Genomic DNA, 14,098 nt, shown 5'->3' with positions numbered 1-14,098 from the left:
ACATGGCAGGAAGCCATCACAGTACTACGATGAGCGGCTAAATTCATAATAGGGTGTTGATATAGCCATTTTCAAGTAACAATGATTTAATTGTATTTTAATTGAAATTTTCTATATGCATGATGGTTGTATAACTGTGAGAATTGATCTTAATGTTTATATTCAATCATTATGAATTTCTTATCTTGTCTTAGAAAGTCTTTTATATTGATTGAACTCAATCCTTTATATTTTCTGTTATTATGTGAATAATTGTTATATAACGGTTTTAATCGATATATGATCAAGAGTGTTAGATAGGCCATGCCTAGGGAAGACGGATTGTACTACACCCTAGTTTAGTGTAATTTAGGTAGACAGTTCGTACAACCGAAGATGGGTTATACTATTCTATTGATTGTGTGTATCCTATTAAAGATATAGTTAATCCATACCTAGGGAAGACGGGTCGTACCACATCTTAGTGGTTAGGTGGACGGTCCGTGCCAACCGAATATGGATTATACTTATTCTTTAAAGGTAATTTCTTGACTACTCGAGTGAGACGAGCTTTATATTATGCATAGTATAAATTTTCTTTGTTAATTTATGATTGACCATTGTTATGCGATAAGTGGTGAAATTAATCTCATATTCTTTCTCTCATCACTACTCTCTTTACATTTATGTCTTTTACTTTTATGTATTTATTTTTAGATAACAAAAATCAAATCAAACATCTTTTAAATTAAGTTATATTTAATCTCGAAAAACTTGATAACAATACCTACGCAGTCCTTGAGATTCGACACTCTCAATATAGCCCTATCCTACAAGGATTTGTACTATTGCGAGTGATAATTTTATTATTGATATTTTTGTATAGAAAACGATCACATCACACACCTAGATAACAAAATAGGAAAAAAGAAAAATAAAACTCATGTACCCCCCAAAATTAAATTATGTGATGATTTAATTACCGAGAACTTGGAGCAAATTCATGATGGTCCAACTCTAAATTCAAGATCAAACTTCCCATGGGTGCTTACACAAAGTCAATTATTGAGTTTTGAAGTATATTTAAAGAACAAAATATATCATATTAAGCTCCAAATTCACCGAGCTAGCTAGGCATATATACAGAAAATCATTTGTTTTTTTTTTAAGGGGGAACATTACAGAAAATCAGTAATTATTTTAAGAAAAAAATGCACATATCCTCCTCAAACTACCACTCAATTATCAATGTCCCCACAATATACTTGTTGCTTATGAGACCTTGCACTCAATGCAGACCAGACATTGGGGAAAGACCGATTATGTGCCGGTAAAGCTGGATATGAGCAAGGCCTATAACAGGGTTGATTGGCATTTTCTAGATGAAGTTATGAGCAGAATGGGTTTTGCACAGGAATGGCGGGTCTTGATCATGCAATGTATATCCTCAGTTCGTTTTTCCATTCTTATTAATGGACAACTTACGGAGTCTTTCACACCCTCGCAAGGCATTTGGCAAGGGGATCCACTCTCCCCATATTCATTTATTATGTGTTGAGACTCTTAGCAACCTTCTTTCACAAGCAGCAAGCTCGGGGTGGCTCACGGGGGTCCCTTCATCTCCTAGGGACCTCTTTTGAACCATCTTTTTTTTTTTTTTTTTTTTTTGCAAATGATAGTCTGTTATTTTGCAGGGCTACTTCAAGAGATTGGGAGAGATTGGCTCAAATTCTTGAGTGTTATGAAAAGGCTTTGGGACAACAGCTGAATAAGGAAAAGACCTCGATCTTTTTTAGCCGCAATACAAGTCAAGAGGCTCATGATTGCATTCTCCGTTTATCTGGAGTCCCGAGCACACAAAGGTATGATAAATATCTGGGGTTACCAGCTCTTGTGGGGAAATCTCGGATGAAGGAATTTAAAAGTATAAAAGACAAGGTGGAAGAGGCTACATGATTGGAAGACTAAATGTCTTTCTCAGGCAGGGAAAGAAATTCTCCTAAAATTTGTGATCCAAGCCATTCCGACGTACAACATGAGTATTTTCCTTCTACCAGTGGGTTTGAGCATGGAGATAAATTCCACGATACAAAAATTTTGGTGGGAACATAAAGAAAATGAATTCAAGATCCATTGGATGAGTTGGAAGAAAATGGGATTTTCAAACTCAAAGGGAGGTATGGGTTTTAGGGATTTGAGGTGCTTTGACAAAGCTTTACTTACTAAACAAAGATGGAGGCTTATTCAGAATCCTAATAGTTTAGCAGGTAAGATTTTACAATCGAAATATTTTCTTAGGGGAAATTTTTTGGAGGCAAATCTTGGAAATAAACCTTCTTTTGCATGGAGGAGCAGCTTTGGAGCTAGAGATCTTCTCAATAAATAGTATGGAGAATTGGGGATGGCAAAAATGTGAAAATTTGACTTGATAAATGGCTCCCCACCCCAACTACTTAAGCAATTCAATCTCCAAGGGTTATTCTTCCTGCAGATGCTATGGTTAGTAGCTTGATTGACCTGGATTCTCACTGGTGGAATAGGCAGCTCATCTATTCTATTTTCAGTAAGCCGGAAGCATATGTTATTTAACAAATCCCGATGAGTAGGTATGGCCACAAGGACACGTTGATCTGGAGGGGGACTACCACAAAGGATTTTTCTGTGCGGAGTGCTTACCATTTGGAAAAAGGATAGTCTAGAAGCTTCTCGTGGTGAATGCTCTTTTCAATCCGATTTGAACAACCTGTGGAAGAAGATATGGGGGATGAAGGTGCATAATACTCTAAAAAATTTCCTTTGGAGGGCCTGTCATAATATCCTTCCCACGAGGGATAACTTACATCGAAAAGGCATGGATTTGGATACTTTGTGCATTTTCTGCAAACCTAAACCGGAGACTATTTTTCATGTGTTATGGACGTGTCCCTCAGCATTTGATGTTTGGGGGAGCTATGAAGGGAAGATCCAAAAGTGCACTACATCAAGTAACTCTTTTGTGGAGGTTTGGGAATATTTTTTTGTTGAGTTTAGATCTGATAAAGTTGATATTTATACTGAAGTGGCCCGACAATTGTGGTTTAGAAGAAATAACGTTGTTCACGGAGGGGATTTTGTTCACCCAAATAATCTTATCATTATGGCTAAAAAACACATAGCAGATTATAAGGTAGCAATGGAATCTATTTCATTGGTGAATGAGTATGAGGTAACAGGTCATTTTGCGGAAGATATTGTGTGGAAATCACCTCCATCTAGTACTTATAATGCAAATTGGGATGTTGCCAATAGAAAAAAAAAAAAAAAAAAAAAAAAAAATTGGTAAAATGGGTTATAGAAGTATTGTGCATGATTTTTAGGGGAATGTACAAGCTGCTTTCAGTCTACAAGTAAATATCTCGGCTGAACCAGTGGTTGGTGAGGTTTTGCAGCGCTCCAAATGATTGAATTTTACAGGATCTGGGGTTATACACGAATTATTCTGGAGGGGGATTCTCTTATTGTGGTACATGCAATTAATCGTATAGGTGAGAATTGGAGCAGGTATGAGAATATTATTGCAGATATTCAAGCAATTCTTGCTGGATTTCGTAGTTGGATAACCTGTCATACAAAAAGAATAGCAAATTCGGCTGCACATATTTTAGCACAAATAGGATCTCACAATATGAATCATAGTACTTTGATAGATGTTATTCCCGATTGTATTCGTGAGATTGTTTTATCAGAGTCTTCATATCTGGTTTGTAGAGTTTTTTGTTCTGATTGATTTTATATTATCAATGAAATCAGTATTTTCTTCAAAAAAATTTATCAATGTCCCTCCAAACTACAAATTGTGTCAATGTCCCCCTTCAAACTATCAAAAAATATCAATGTCCCCTCTCCTAAAACCAACAAAAAAACAAAAATGACCCCAAATTTTTTGAATAAGACAAAAATGTCCTTATAAATCAGGGGGAAAAAAAAAAACAAAAACAAAAGAACGATTTTTTTTTTATAAAAAGAAAAAAAAAACTGAAAATTATATATATAAAAAAAAAAAAAAAAAAAAAAAAAAAAAAAAAAAAAACTAATAGTGTAAAACACATATAAAATCTTCTCATGCATAAAACAGAAACAAAGAATAAAGGACAAGAATTATCTTCGTGATCAAGATATAAAATTAATATATCTAATGATATACATGAAATTATATTATTATTTTTTTTAAAAAAAAAATGCAAACCAACATTATTGACTTATAGATTCTATTATGTTCATCAATCTCTTTGATTGAGATTATAGGAATAATATAATCCTCTTTTATTTAATGATTTATTTGTATATTGATTCGTGATTTGCTCTATTGGAGTGACTAAATTAAATAATCAATCACAACGATTTTTTAGACTCTGTTGGGCTTGGGCGAGTCAGATAATTGGGCCAAATCAGGCCCGCCATGCAGCGAACCCAGATTAGATACTCCATCACCAGGCCCACGTACAGCTCAAGCCCAAGTTTCTGGAAGTTGGGGTTTACAAGTTCCATATATTTAGCGGGCACATCATAAATTTTATCCTCGTTTATTTATTTGTAGAATTAGCCATGTGGTACACCTTATCAATTTGTTGAGCTATATATATATATATATATGATTTTGAATTAATAAAACAGTAACATATGATTTATTTATGGGATAAATGCATTTTTGTCCCTTAGTTTGGAGTTTTGATAAATAGCTTTTTGAGTTTTAAAAAAGTGATTAAAAAAAAAACAAATTAGTCTTTACTGCTAGAAAAGTTGAGAGAATCCGTTAATGTGTTAAATGAGGTAGTCGAACAACCAAATGGCACAAATTTTTTTTTTTTAGGACGTGGTTGAACCACCTTATGACCGGCCTAATTCATGCTCATGTAAAACATTTACGGATTCTATTAACTTTTCTAACAGTAATGGCTAATTTAATTTAATTTAATTTAATTTTTAACTCATCTCAAAAATTGATTAATCATTTTTTAAAATTCAAAAACTATTTATCAAAATCTTAAATCACATTGACCAAAAAAAAAAAAAAAAAAAAAAAAAATCTTAAATCCCTTTATATATCGAGAAAGTTTGCCTTTCTATGTGAAGGTGCATGTGAACAAGAATCCTCCAAAGTGACAGCTAATTGTATGGCGAAAATGTTTCTTAGTAGAGGAATTAGCAGCCGACGGAAAAGAATATCTTTAGCAGAGCTGGATTACAGTAAAGTGGCCCTACTACCATGTTTACGCGTGAGATTAATTTGTTTGATTCCTTTTTTAGCCCTACTACTAACCCGCAGCCACTCTTTTTTCTTTTTAATTTTTTTTTAAAGGTTTTCTTTTTCTTTTTCTTTTTTTTAATGTTTTTAATAGATTTATATTATTTATTATAATCGACACGTGTCGCCATCTTGTTGACGTTGACGTGACACCTAACAAAATTTGTCAAATTTTTTTAAGAAATTTGACTCCAGTGAGCGATTTGTAAATTAACCCAACCACAGTCTGAATTAATTTTGATACCAAAGAAAGCGATTTGTAATTTAGGTCAACCACAAGGACTAATAGTGCAATTTTCTCTAAAATTAATAGTATTCATTTCATAATGTCAACAAATTAAAGTAGCTTTCGAAAATTTGTCATTTCCGATCAAGAGAAAAGCATACATTCGAAGAAGAGATGTGTTTTATTTGAAAATTGTGTTATTTGTACATATATTGTGTGCACAAACATTGTACACACACACTCACATTTGGTGTAGAACCCATGTATGTAGGATGGGTCACATGTCAAATATGAGTGTGTGTACAATGAGTCACAAACCAAATGTAAAACTGTGTACAATATATGTACGCACAATGTATGTACAAATATATCATTAGCCGTTATTTGTACACACTTACATTTAGTGTGGAACCTATATATGTAAAATCCATCTCACATACAAATATCATTAGCGTTCGAAAAAACGAAGCGGTCACATTGTGGCAAAAGGGGTTTATATAAATACGCATCATCATTGGCCCCTAAAACTCATAATTCCTTTCCATGATGGATTCCAATTATAAATCACATAATAGTGTCACATGATGGTAGTGGAGCCTAAAGTTGCTAGAGTAGGAAAATTATTTGATCTTGTGGGGGGAAAGAAATTGATTTCTTGCTTAATGCCAGGTTGTTGTCTAAACTAGCCCCAATACAAATCCAAAAAAAACTGCCTAAAAGTCTGAGTGTCACTGATATTCCTCCATGGAAATCTTGTTCCACTTGTCTTGGTAATAAGTGTCCAATGTGTGTGTTTGTTCTCGTCACTATCATAAGATCGTTCTAATCAATTTTAAAATAATTTTAAAAATCATAATTTTGCATATATAAAAGATAATTCCTAAGTATTGATTATGACAGAAATCAAACGCTTATGTCCCTGCTGTAAAATATTCACTGCCACAGCTTTGTTGAGTGACATTAATTATCATTCTTCCTCTAAATCACTCCTTCCTGTTGATGACCAGCTTAATCGAGGGCTATACCATCTTAAGTGTATTGTAGTTCTTGGGTACCTAAAAAGCTAATCAAAACTAACAAATAGTGGGTCCAAAACTTTTGAAAGACAAAAATGAAGTGACAAGTGTTTCTAAAGCACGTGCTCTGTGCATGCTCTTTTATTACTAGTATTAAGAAAAATATGAAAAGCGCTTGATATTAAAAAAAAATATGTACTTTTTATATGTTAAAGGACACATATCACTATAGATTGATTTGTAAAAATTAGTTACAAATTTCTGTCCAATATTTTGCAACCAAACAATTCGGAAATTTGAGTTAGGGATGAAAGCTAGGCTATTTCTGACCCCAAAATGTTTATTTTTTATTTTTGGATATAGATATCTTCATTAGCCGTAGTATAGCCCTAACCGACAATTTATTTATTTATTTTAATATAAAAAAAAAAAAAAAAAAAAAAAAAAAAAAAAAAAAAGAAGCTTTGCTTAAAAACTACACTACGTTCTATCCATGGTCCCATTCACGTGTGATGAGTCAATCACAATATTGACTACACCCCCAATAATTGGCAATTGAACTTTTTTCATCATGGACCTTTTTGTAGGATCATTTGTGTAGATCTTGTGACTATAGCTACTAAACGACATAGGACTTATATCACTTTTGCTAACGTATATATTTGAAGATGAATGATTGATATAATATAATTGAGCCAAAATCATAGGTTTAAGTTTTGATTAACCTAACAAGTTATATCCAAGCCTTATTGATCAACTCTCATCCCTTCCACTACCATATAATTAGGTTGATGTAGCAGTGTCCATTAGCTCAGTTGTATAAGACTAGGATGAGAGTTTAGCATTAGGGTTAGTGTAAGTGGTAAAGGTTTTGGACTTATGCTCCGTTTGTTTCGACGTAAAATGATTTTCGTCGTAAAATATTTTTAGCAAAATCATTTTCAGAAAAAATGATTTTTTTGAAAATATTTTTCGGCGTTTGGCTCACACGGAAAAAATTACAAAATGCAAAAATTAGAGTTTGGCAAATGTCACTGGAATTTGACAACGTGAATCCGGCAACGTCCAATCGCCGTTGCCGGACTCCGGCGAGCAAGTTTGGCCGGATCCCAGCCGGATTTGGACGAAACCGGCCGAGTCCCAGCCGTTTTGGCTAGATTCGGCATGATCAGTCCAAATCCGACCGAATCCAGGCCATTTTGGCCAGATCCGGCCGGATTCTGGCCATTTTGGCCAGATCTAGCCAATTTCTGACCATGGCTGGAATCCGGCAATATTTCTGCCAGTTTCGGCCGGAATCTGGTCCGTTGGCATCCGGCGACGGTGGCCAGATGTCGCCGGATTCCTGCACTGGCAGAATTTCGACGATCGGATGTTGCCGGACTCCGGTGCCAGCTGGATTCCAACGATCGACAATTGCTGAATTCCGACAATCTGATCTCAAACGTGCGTGCAAGGACGAAGAGTTTAATTTCGGAAAACAATTTATGATTTTAAAAATCGTAAATCGTTTTTCAAAAATTAAAGAAGCTTTTACGGTCAAACTGAAAATGATTTCCGTTGATCATTATTTTCGACCCTACCAAACACCGTAAAATGTCGAAATCATTTTACGCCGAAACAAACAAAACATTAATAACATCACTATCAGGTCTAAGGTTTGAATCTTCTTAGGTGCAAACCATTCCTTGGCATCATGCTCACGGCGAAGCCGAGTCATACCCGATCCGAGTGGAGGTCGCCTTGCACGAATTCAGGGTTTGTCCTTCAAGGATAGATATATACAAGAAGTGACCCTACTTTGAGGGGTTTCCCGTCATTAAAAAAAAAAAAAAGTTACTTAAAAAGACCCATTAGGTTATTTTATCTCTAGCTCCAATAACAACTCAGAGGCCCCATTGAACTAAATTTCAATGGAGCAAAAAAAAAAAAAAAGAAACTTATAATTTCAAGCTTCAACTTAATCTCACTATCCAACAAGCAATTGTCATCAGGATGCTAGTCAATAAACAACTTGGTCAAAGGCAAATCAATCCCTAATTAATCTTAGGGTTCAGAAACCGAACAATTATGAACCTTAAATATTAATGTTGTACCAAACTTTTATTTTTTAGGGCAAAGTAGTTGGCAACTCTAAATCATGAAGATGCAGACAACCATTATCTACTATCCATTGAAGCCTTACAACTGTGAATACACGTGGATCATAAATGTGTACCTACTTTCTGATGGTCCAAAATCCAAATGTGCACTTCAACTTCTGTTAGAATATATAATTTTAATGCATATTTGATTGTATTCAAAATCATTCTGATGACATATCGTCTCCGATCTTTTAGTTAATTAATCAGATTTGATTATAAATATTAAGTACTAAATATGGTTTGATATTATTTCTACTTATCATATTTGTATTATCTTTCATTTATCATAATTCTCCTATAAATATGATCATTTGTAATGTAAATCAATTAAGCTATAAGAGTGAAAATGTAACCCTATTGGACTATTCCCTAATGGTAGATGTAAGTGTCTAATTCCAAACCAATCGTAAACTTTCCATTTAATTATAAGTTTCTTTACTATATATACATCAAGGTAAACTGGGATACTGCTATAGATAAGTTCAGTGGGCGAATGAGAATTGGTATTGTGGTGCAGGATCATAAGGGATAGGTGCATGCAGCAACGAGCATGACAAGATTGGATCATTTAGAACCGGTAGCTGCAAAAGTCTTAGCAGCTTTCCATGCTTCTTTATTTTGCAAGGAATTAGGTTTACATCATACTATTTTGGAAGGTGATGCGCTCCAAGCGATTAAAGCGGTGAGTTCCAATGTTCGTATCTAGAGTAAATTTGGACAACTAGTGGATGATGCTCGTTTCATATTAAATTCTCTTTCTAGTTGGCAGATTCATTATATTAGTAGAATCGCTAATAAGGCGGCTGTTAAACAGTTCATAAATCAGGTTTGGATGAAAGAAATTTATGAATATATATGTGATATTGTTTTACTAGAGCAATCTATTCTATTTCTTTGATTGATCAATTTATAAAAGTATTACTGTATGATTCAAAAAAAAAATTCCAATTCACTGCTTTCCACGTGCATGAGACTTGAGAGAATCAAAAACTTCAAATGATTTATAAGTTTTCCCAAATTAACATACTATGATTTGGCTAAGATGTTGTAAAAAATAATAATAATAATAAATAATGTTTTCAACAACTTTAATGGTCCGTTTTGGTGTTCAATTTTTGAAATCAGAATTCAATTCTTATATATCTGGTACGTGAACTTCGAAGTTTGACTTTGTGAGATAAAATTAAAAGAAGTTGAATAAAATATGATTTATTTAGAAAAAATTAAATTAAATATTATTTGTTTTTGAAAAAAGCAAAAACAGAATTATATTTATTTTTAAAATCATAGTTGCCAAATATAAAATTAAATCTAAACCGTTGAAAAAAATTATATGACTAAATCATGTAGAAAACGGCCTATCCACCAACTTTCACAAACTCTGAAAGTTGGATTCCACTCTTCTTTTACTTGATGTTACCCAACAGGCCCCTCCTTCTGATTATAATTTATCTTTGGAGCTTCATCTCAAGTCTTTAATTAATGAATATCTTATTCAATAAGAATCTCTTTGGAAATCCAAATCTAGAGAACTCTGGCTCACCTGTAAGGATTTTAATACTAGGTTTTTTCACACTAGTACTTTAATCCGTCGTCAGCAAAATGCTATTGATCTTCTTCATACTCCCCATGATGGTTGGCTCTCTGATCGGACTGATATTGGTGGTTGCTTTGTTTCTCATTTTAAGAATATTTTTTCTACTTCTAATCCTGCTCCTTCTGAGGAACTATTGGCTCTATTTCATTGTTCTATTTCTGATGCTGAAAATGCCATACTATGTTCTATTCCGTCTGAATCTGAAATCCATGCTTCCCTGGCTAGTCTTGGTGTTTCTAAAGCACCTGGTCCTGATGGTTTTACTGCTCTCTTTTACATGAAATATTGGGATTGTATTAAAGATACTGTTCTACAGGCTGTATGGAATTTTTTTCAAGCATAACCAGCTATTGAAAAAGCAGAATCATACCTTTATAGCTCTTATTCCTAAAAAGATTGGAGCTTCTACTGTTCATCATTATCGTCCTATTAGTCTTTGTAATATTATTTATAAGATTATCTCAAAGCTCATGGCAAATAGGCTCAAGCCTCTTTTTTCTAATATCATTTCTCCTTTCCAGACAGCTTTTGTTCCTGGTCGTCATATACAAGACAATTCTATTTTGGCGCATGAGATGTTCCATACTCTTAAATCAAAGCGTGGACGAGGGGGCCTTATAGCTATTAACATTGATATGGAAAAGGCTTTTGACAAAATGGAATGGAATTTTCTCTTGGTTATTCTTTAGAAGCTTGGCTTTCATGCAAAATGGATTCACTGGATTCGGCTCTCTATTACTACCTCTTCATTTTCAATTCTGCTCAACGGCAGTCCTTTTGGCTTATTTTCCCCCTCTCGGGGTTTGCGGCAAGGTGATCCTTTGTCTCCCTTCCTCTTTATTATTGGGACTGAGGTTATTTCCCGTCTTTTCCATGGTAGTCTTCGTGGTTTTAAAATTGCTCGATCATGTGCTCCTTTAAGCCATTTGTTGTTTGCTGATGATTTGGTTATTTTCACAACTGCCACTGTAAGTGAAGCCTCTATTATTCAGAATTGTTTGGATAAGTATAACCTTTGATATGGGCAAACTATTAATGTCACAAAGTCTAATATTCTTTTTAGTAAGAATACTGCTCCTGCACTGATATCTGCTATCCAGACTATTCTTCCTTATACTAAAACCCCTGCTACTGCTCGACATCTGGGACTCCCTATGTTATTTGGTAAATCCAAAACGGCTGCCTTTTCGGATATTTTGGATAAAGTACAGGGGAAAATTGAAGGCTGGCGTTCAAAAACCCTCTCACAGGCAGGGAAAATGGTTCTGGTTAAGGTAGTGGCTTCTGCTATTCCCTCTTATGCAATGAGTACTTTTCTGCTTCCTAATGGATTATGTTATCAGTTGGATAGAGCTTTCAAAAATTTTTGGTGGGGATTTCCAAAGGACAAATCTCGAAATCTCTCCCTAAAATCCTGGAAGTCTTTGTGTTTGCCTAAGGATCAAGGTGGCTTGGGTTTCCGGCTTATGAAAGATGTTAATTTTTCTCTCATTTCTAAACTTGGTTGGAAGTTATTATCACAACATGATTGCCTATGGGTTTCTCTTTTCAGGCAGAAGCACATTAAATATGGTAATATCTTATCTGCTCCTCTTTCTTCTGGATCCTGGATTTGGAATGGCATTTGTTCTACTATATCTTTTCTTTCTTCTAGAGTTTGCTATATTCCTCATTATAATTCTCAGAAATTTTTTACCTGAACCTCGTTTATCCTCTTTTAGCTCTTCTTATCCTTTAGTCATTGCAAATCTTATCCATCCCTCTTCTTTGACTTGGAGGCAGAACTTATTGCAGTTTCTTTTTACGCCATCCACTGTCTCTAAAATTTTGAAAATACGACTTCAACCTTTGTCTGATTCCATTCTCTGGACTCCTTCTACTACAGGTATTTTTTCCACAAAATCAGCTCATCACCATCTTTCTTCCTTTGTTCCTTCTTCCCTTCCCCACTTTCCCCAGTTTGTTGGAAAGCTCTGTGGAAGCTTAATTTAAATCCTCGTTTAAAGCTTTTCTTGTGGAAAATGGTTTGGAATATTATTCCTACTAAAGTGCGTATTTCTTTCTCCATTCCTCATTCCATTTGTGATACTACTTGCTCGTTGTGTTCCTATCCAGTGGATTCCCTTTATCATCTTTTCTTTACTTGTCCTATTGCTCGTATTGTTTGGAGGCAATCATTCTGGTGTTTGGATTCTACTGCCTTACCTATTGCTGATATGATTGATTGGATTCACATTATACTTAATCCTGGCACTATTGGTATTCTTGCCTCCGATATTCATCTATTTCAAATATTTGTTGCTCTTGCCTGTGATAGTATTTGGTTTGCACGCAATAATATTGTTCCAAATACACTTGTCCTCTCTGCTACTATTAACAGGACTGCTTTGGAACATCATTTTGCCTGGACTTCAAAACGCTCATCTCCTGCTCCTTGGTTGAAACCCTGTGCTCTTTTTTACAAGATTAACTATGATACTGCTATTAGGGATTTTTTTTTCTGCTCAAGCTGCAGTCTGTCGGGATTCTTCTGGTTCTATCATACAGTGCTCATCTCTTATTAGTCCTCCTTGCACAGCTGTTTATGGGGAAGCTTCTGCTGCTCTTTTGGCTGTTCGTCTAGCCTTATCTTTACAGCTCTCTTATTTTATTTTAGAAGGTGATTCTCTCACTGTAACTTTGGCTCTTCAGAAACCGGATCATACACAAGACTGGCGTATTGCTCCTATCATCTCTGAGGCTTTATCCATGATTCCTTCTTCATCTACTTGGCTGGCTAGTCATGTTAACCGAAGTGCAAACTTCTGTGCCCATCATATGGCAAATTGGGCCGCAACCAAAAGTTTTTCTGGCTGCATTCCCACTCTTTCTTTCTTGTCTGGACCTTCTCCTACCTGTTTTAAAAAGGCTTCCGCCTCTACTTTTTTAGTTCCTTAATTTGTTGTTTCAAGGTTCAATGCTCATGGTTATATTAATTAGACTGGTATTATTTTAAAGGGTTTTTATTATTATTATTATTATTATTATTATTTTTAAAGAGTGGTATCATTGCATTAATTAGAACAAAATCGCAGCCTAGTATCCTCAATGGTTAGTGATGGCAGCCGGCCATATGGTCATCATCGTCATCTTCATCATTGTTCTTTTCTTAATATTAAAGTTGGTATTTTTAGAATGTGAATGACTTTTGAATATTATGCTTAATTATTTATGACCTTTTGTTTTGGATTCATCAATAAATCCAACCTTTTCTTTCTCCCTTCTCTTACGCAGTTGTTTGCCCACATAACATCAGATGATGTGTTGAACCCCTTAATTGGGCCACTTGGCAGAATCCCCACTTGCCGGCCGGCCAGCAAATATCAATCTGAAATGGAACAAATGGGAAGATTAACGTCGATGACTTGTAGCAATTATTGGTTGGAAGATGCAAACATCTACAAACTTCGTTTTCGTTCATAATTTTACAGCCAGAAAAACAGAATAAGTGGAGCATGTCTTGTAGTATTGTATTTGGTTTGTTCTTGCTACGACTACCGTATAATTATTATAATTAAGATGATGTGACGGTAAAAATTAATTTTTAATTTTTTTTTTTTTAACTATTTCTTTTGCTGTTCCAAAGGTTAAATTTCGCTGTTACTGTTACGTCATCCTAATTTTACATACTATATTTTTATTCCAAAAAAGAGAAATAATCAAAAAAAAATAAAGGTTTTGTGATATTGTGAGCCTTGTGATTGGTGGTGTTGTGTAAGTAGTGAAGATTTGGTTGTTTGTGTTGATAGAAGGAGGGGTATTGATGTTATATTGGTTGTTTGTGAAGAAGTTTATAACGTACTGTCAAAGGTT

This window comes from Alnus glutinosa, chromosome 9 (genome assembly GCF_958979055.1).
Source record: "Alnus glutinosa chromosome 9, dhAlnGlut1.1, whole genome shotgun sequence".
Lineage (NCBI taxonomy): Eukaryota > Viridiplantae > Streptophyta > Magnoliopsida > Fagales > Betulaceae > Alnus > Alnus glutinosa.
The sequence above is the reverse complement of the archived record's forward strand: the minus strand, read 5'-3'. Positions refer to the sequence as shown.